Below are 6,032 nucleotides of genomic sequence, written 5' to 3'. Positions count from 1 at the left end.
GAACCCTGCTGGGAGTGAGGAAGACTTCTGACGTGACTGTCCACTGCTCAGTGGTTTCCAGTCCTGTAGAAAGATTGGATTGTGTTACCAGGAGTAAGTCTGATTTAATAATAATACATTTTATTTATAAAGATCCTCAAAATTACATTAGTGCAACAAAATAAATGATGAAAATAAGAAGCCCAAGCACGGGGATCAATAAAGTATTGTGGTCGCAAATTTTGAAGCCATCCTGATAACCTTCTTCCACCAACGATGTGGAGATCCAAATCCAACTAGAAAAATTTGCATTTCCTGCGAAAATGCAGTGTGGATGCTGTAATGCTGAAGCTGTCTGCTGAAAACTGCTGAAAAAGCTGAAAATAGCTAACGAACCTGAAGTCAGTATCAGAAAAGTGGTTGAAATTGTAATAACTTTGTAGATAAATAAAAACTGAGCCAAAATATAATAACTTTGCAGAAACTGAAGAAGAAACATAAAGCGTTTGCAAAAATACTATATCAAAGGAGAATATAGCGGACATGTTGTAACTTAGCAAAAAATTTGTGACTTGGCAGAAATAGTACAACATGGCAGAAGTGTTGTAATACAGCAGAAATGTTAATATGTAGCAAAAACCTAAAAACTTGGAAAAATGTTGTAAGAGCACAACTTAATATACAGTAGTATAATAGTAACATGTAGTAAAAATGCAACATAGGAGCTGAAATAGTATAATTCAGCAGAAAAGTAATAACTTTAGCAGAAATATTGGACACGCAAAACGGCCAGCTTCAAAAAGCTGAAGTTTCCTCAAAAGATTAGTTGTTGTTCAACTGTGAAAAATTGGCAGAAACATTAGAAAAGTTACAAAGGAAATGCCAGCAGATACACAAAGCTAAGGCAAAATGACATCCCAGATAGCAAGGAAACATTGAAACAATGTTGAGTCAATATCAGGCGACGTCATTGAAGCAACGTTGAAGTGTGACGTTGACCCAACATCACTCTTGCACCCATTTTTAACGTTGAAACAACGTCAGGTTTTGATGTTGAATCAATGTTGAAACCTGACATTGATTCGACGTTATATTTTCTAACACTGTTGACATTGAAACAATGTCAGATTCTGATATTGAAACACTGTTGAGCTATGGTGTTGATTTTCCACCTCTTTCGTACAGTTGCTTTTTATTGAAAAAACAAAAAGGTCAATAGACATGTATCATTTGCAAAATACTTTATTAAAAGACAAAGTTTCCTATTTACATTTCTATGTTTCACGTCACTTTTTATTATTTACTCCGGGATGGGGATGGATGATGTGCGTCCTGCGCGCCACCCGTCACGATCTGGAGGATCTGAGCCATTTCTGGACTGCTTGAGCAAAGACCAACTCAGACATAGAGTTCGCCTCACCTGCTGCGCCAGGCCATCTAGGACAAAAATAGACACACACACAAAAAAAAAAAGACAAAAAAAAAGGAATTAGAGCACATGAATAAGCTCTTGTTAATTGTCTTCAGCAGGGAGAAAGTATGTAAACTCCTAGGCTGATAAACATGAAAGTCACCAGGCGGAAATCAGCAAACTGCCGCATTTTATTCCCAAAGAGCTATAAGCTGAAAATGTGATATGTCTTAGCATGGTGTGCCGTGTATCCTTTAAAAAAAAAAAAAAAAATATGGGGTCCTCGGGCTGTACAAAGTGTACAACCCGAGGACAAAACAAGTCAAGACCAAAGACTCCATCTCCAGATTAACCGGACATGAAAGTCTTGTTATTAAGAAAGACAAAGTAATATAGCAAAAACAGACATAGGAAATGTGAAACGCACCCAGCACATCAATTGATCCCTTTATTGTTCACTTTAGGCTCATAAAACTACAATAAATGTTAAAACTTACCAAATATGCATCTGCACAGTGCTGTCTCTTTAATGCCCTTTTTGCTTTGTCTGGTCCTTGGTGTTTTTTCCCTGCCCAGTTGAGTACAGAGGCCAGCTCCTTTGTAATGGCATAAACCATTACACGGCGGACTCGCACCTCCAGTGTGGTCCAGCAGCACCAATCAACGCAAAGCGTCTCACCTATAGACACATTTTATGAGATGGAATTAGCGTGTCTCATGTCTTAAATGTGTATGCAAGTGCTTGTGTGTTTACTTCATGTAATTGATGATAGAAACATGTCATTTAGTTTTCCCTAAAGCCTGATTTTCAAGTCATACAAAGAATAAACCAAAGTATTGGCAGTACAATGTATTTCTATTCCTTTTGTTGGATATTCATTTGTTAGTTCTAGTAACTGCTAAAAGTGTTTACTAGTTTTTGCCTGTCACATATATTTGTTATACCATGTAAACTGTGAAATTCCAAGATTTTCAAACTTGCCTTGTAATAGTGGCCTCACAGAGTCTCTGGAATCTACAGAAAACAAAATCACAACAAGATGACATTCAGGAGTATAAATTGGGGTTTTTTAGATAAGAGTACAATGACATTGTGATGCAGCTTTAAAACATTTTTAAAAGCATACCATCTATAGGGAAGACATCAGACTCTGCATGCTGGCGAGATCGCAAAGCTGTGTCGGTTTGTGCCGGAGTGGCGAAAAGGTGCGGAAGCTGGGTGGGGCATTATGATGGTTGCTATCAGTGGGCTGGGGGCAGACTGCGGAGTGATGAGGGCTGTTTAGAAAAGATAATTTTTAAGTATTTAAGAATACAGACAACTTGTCAAAAAAGTTTCCTCGTGTCAGACACAGATATGTACACAGACACTAGACAGTATTTTATTACCTGGTATTTTCACTTGAGGGGCCTGGGGAAACCGTTTTTTTGTAGGCTGCTCATCCTCTGAGTCCGTATATATGTACACAGGGGATTTGGTCTAAAGAAAAGAAATTAAAAACGGTCTTAAGTAATTGTAAATATGCTTTTGGCATATTGTTTCCTAAAGTTAGTTTGATTTCTAACAACACACACAGGAAACAGAGACGTGCAAGAAGGTACAGTATACAATGAATTTTTGAAGTGCACAAGTGTACACGGCTTTGCATTTTTAAAAAGTTTACAAACTTCCACTTTTTGGACTATATTATGTGGTGATATTGCAGTATGCAAGCACCATAGATATGTATAAAAGACAAGATCATAAATTCTAAACAATCAAAGATATGTTTGTGAATAAAAAGGTTTTACTTGTGCTTTCTTTTAAGACTGGTCTGGGTTTCTTCTTCGGACTGAAGGTCAGACGTATCACAGCGTTCACGTGGATATCTCTGAAGACTGCGTTCTGCTTCGTGAAATGTGCCTGAAATACAAACACAATGTACGGCCAGACATACATTACGTGTGGACAAAAGGTGCAAACGCATAGAAAAATCAGCGGTTTCAAAAATACGCTGGTGCGTGTGGACGTAGCCTTATTCATTATTCTCAAGGCACAAACGGAAAGTCATGTATGCGTGCAACGTAAAGTTAGGTGACCGTGCAACGACAGTCACGTGGGCATGCTGCGTGAGCATTCAAACTGAGTCTAAAGTTTTGGTGTGCGAATTGAAGCGAGTGCTCTCCAATCATCAAAAGTAACAAAGTCATTGAACACGTTTATACAGTTACCATTACGTTTATCAATCATATATCACAGATTTAGAATTTTTTGTAGTACTAAGCAACTACAGAGCGAAAGTCTGGGTCAAGCGCCGAGGCGACGGCAAGAACAAAGGAAACCTCGAAGCGTTAAAGCTAGCTTTGTAAGGGAATATAACGAAGAAATTATGAAGCGAAAATGTTTTCTTTGTTGATATACTTTGTTCGCAGTGCAATTTATTTGTTGCCGGATTGTAAGAAGTAGACACAATTTCGGGCTCCCACATTTTGTGGGAGCAACGTAAATAACAGTAAAAAACTCGTTAACGTACAACATTAACGAGTTTTTTACTGTTATTCAAATGCAAACATGGAAATAACGAGTAGGAAAAAAAAAATCATTCATTCTTACCTTATACTAATCGTGGTGCGGGCCAGTGCAGTGCATGACCTGATGCCTTCTCCGGTCAATTTCGCTGAGAGTAAATCAAATGTCCCGCTCTACTGTAGAAGACAATGAATACCTGGGGGGATGTACCAATGTGAGAGGGGTGCTTTAATTTCGGTCAACTATACATAAATTGCACGTAGACACGATTTTTTAAAGCTGGTGAACTAGACCAAGTCATTGATAACAAATGAACAATAAATCTACTTTCTCTGGTACTTTATACCCGATCAGTTGCAATGTTTTTGATGGTGACCGGAGCCGAATGATCGTCAACTATAAATAGACGTTTTCTCGACGTTGTTGTTGTCACCTGGTCGACTATAAATAGATCAAATATCAATGACAAAAAAACAACGGTGAATCAACATTGTTACAACGTCTCTGTAGTAAGACCGTCGGTTTACCACAGTATTTCAATGTTGTTACAACATTGGCATTTCAACCCCGACCATATACGACGGTTCGGATGAAAAATCAACATAGATTCAATGTCGTCTTGCTATCTGGGATGCCTAGCAATATTTACAAATAGGGAGACACACACACACACACACAGAGACACATAACCCATGTTCAGAAAACAATGTGTACAAACATAGATGCAAACATAAACACAGACATACAAACATAAACACACAAGGGCAAGCAGAGACAAACAGAGCATGAAGTGTCTTGTATGTTTCCATGCCAGTCTGGTCAAGTTGAATCCACTCATTCACACACAAACACACACACACACACACACACACAGCAGCAGCATCAACAAGTGAACAGGCGTTGTTAACAGCATGTTTCTAGGTCAGTCAAACAGCTGTGAGCTTCTCAATTTGAATCCACCAATCAGAGAGGCTGTGTACTTTTTCCCGCCAAAACTGGTGCACTAAGTGCAGGCTTTTACAGCACAGAGAGAGACAGGATTTTTGCAGTCTATTTCTCATAGTGAGGACTCCCCTCAAACAAACAGCCATAAATTCCTAACCCTAGGGGCTAAAATGGTCATTCTTAGACCGTTTTGTTCAGAAGACATGGGAGAATCTTGAAATGTTGACCATTTAAAATAAAAATATGAAATATTAGAGATATATGACATAGATGATTGGTTATCTAAGAAGCCACGAGGGCCCCAATATGCAAATTTGAATGTGCCAGGCCTCAGATATGATTGGTTGTCTTACAAGCCATGAATGCCCCAATATGCAAATTTGAATGTGCCAGCCCTCAGATATGATTGGCTGGCTGGGAAGCCGTCCAGGTCCTGATATGTAAATTTGAATATTACAGTCCTTACAGAGGACTGACTCTCTGGGGACCTGGCAGAAATATATAGAAATACAATGATTACCCAGAAGTACTGCATTTAGTAGAAATCCTATGTTTTAGCACAAATACTATAAAATGGCAGAAATACTATAATTAAGCAGAAATATTATATTAAGTACAAATCCTATAAAATAGCAGAAATAGTATGATTTAGCAGAAATGCTGTATTTAGCACAAATCTTATAAAATAGCAGAAATAGTATGATTTAGCAGAAATGCTGTATTTAGCACAAATACTGAAAAGCAGCAGAAATGCTATGACTTACCACAATAGTAATAACTTAAATAGAAAAATTGGAAAAGCAAAATGAACAGCTGAAAAATCCTGAACATGCTAACGGTCCCTCAATTGTAATTGTTAAATGTAACAAAATCAGCAAAAAAAAGTATAACAGTCACACAATCACAAATATGGACACATATGGAAACACACATGCACAGAGAGACACACAGGATCAAATTCAGTCAACCAGTCTAAATATATTGAATTGAAATCATACAATAAGATGCTCCCATAAAAACTCTCTCTCGCCCTCTCTTTCTCTCTCTCTCTGTCACACACACACACACACACACACACACACACACACTAGCAGCAGCAGCAGCCAAACAGCCTGGAGCTGCTGAATTTGAATCCACCAATCAGAGAGGCTGTGTACTTTTTCCCGCCAAAACAGGTGCACCTGTTTT

Source organism: Oreochromis aureus, linkage group 22 (genome assembly GCF_013358895.1).
Source record: "Oreochromis aureus strain Israel breed Guangdong linkage group 22, ZZ_aureus, whole genome shotgun sequence".
NCBI lineage: Eukaryota > Metazoa > Chordata > Actinopteri > Cichliformes > Cichlidae > Oreochromis > Oreochromis aureus.
This window is presented reverse-complemented; position numbering follows the sequence as displayed.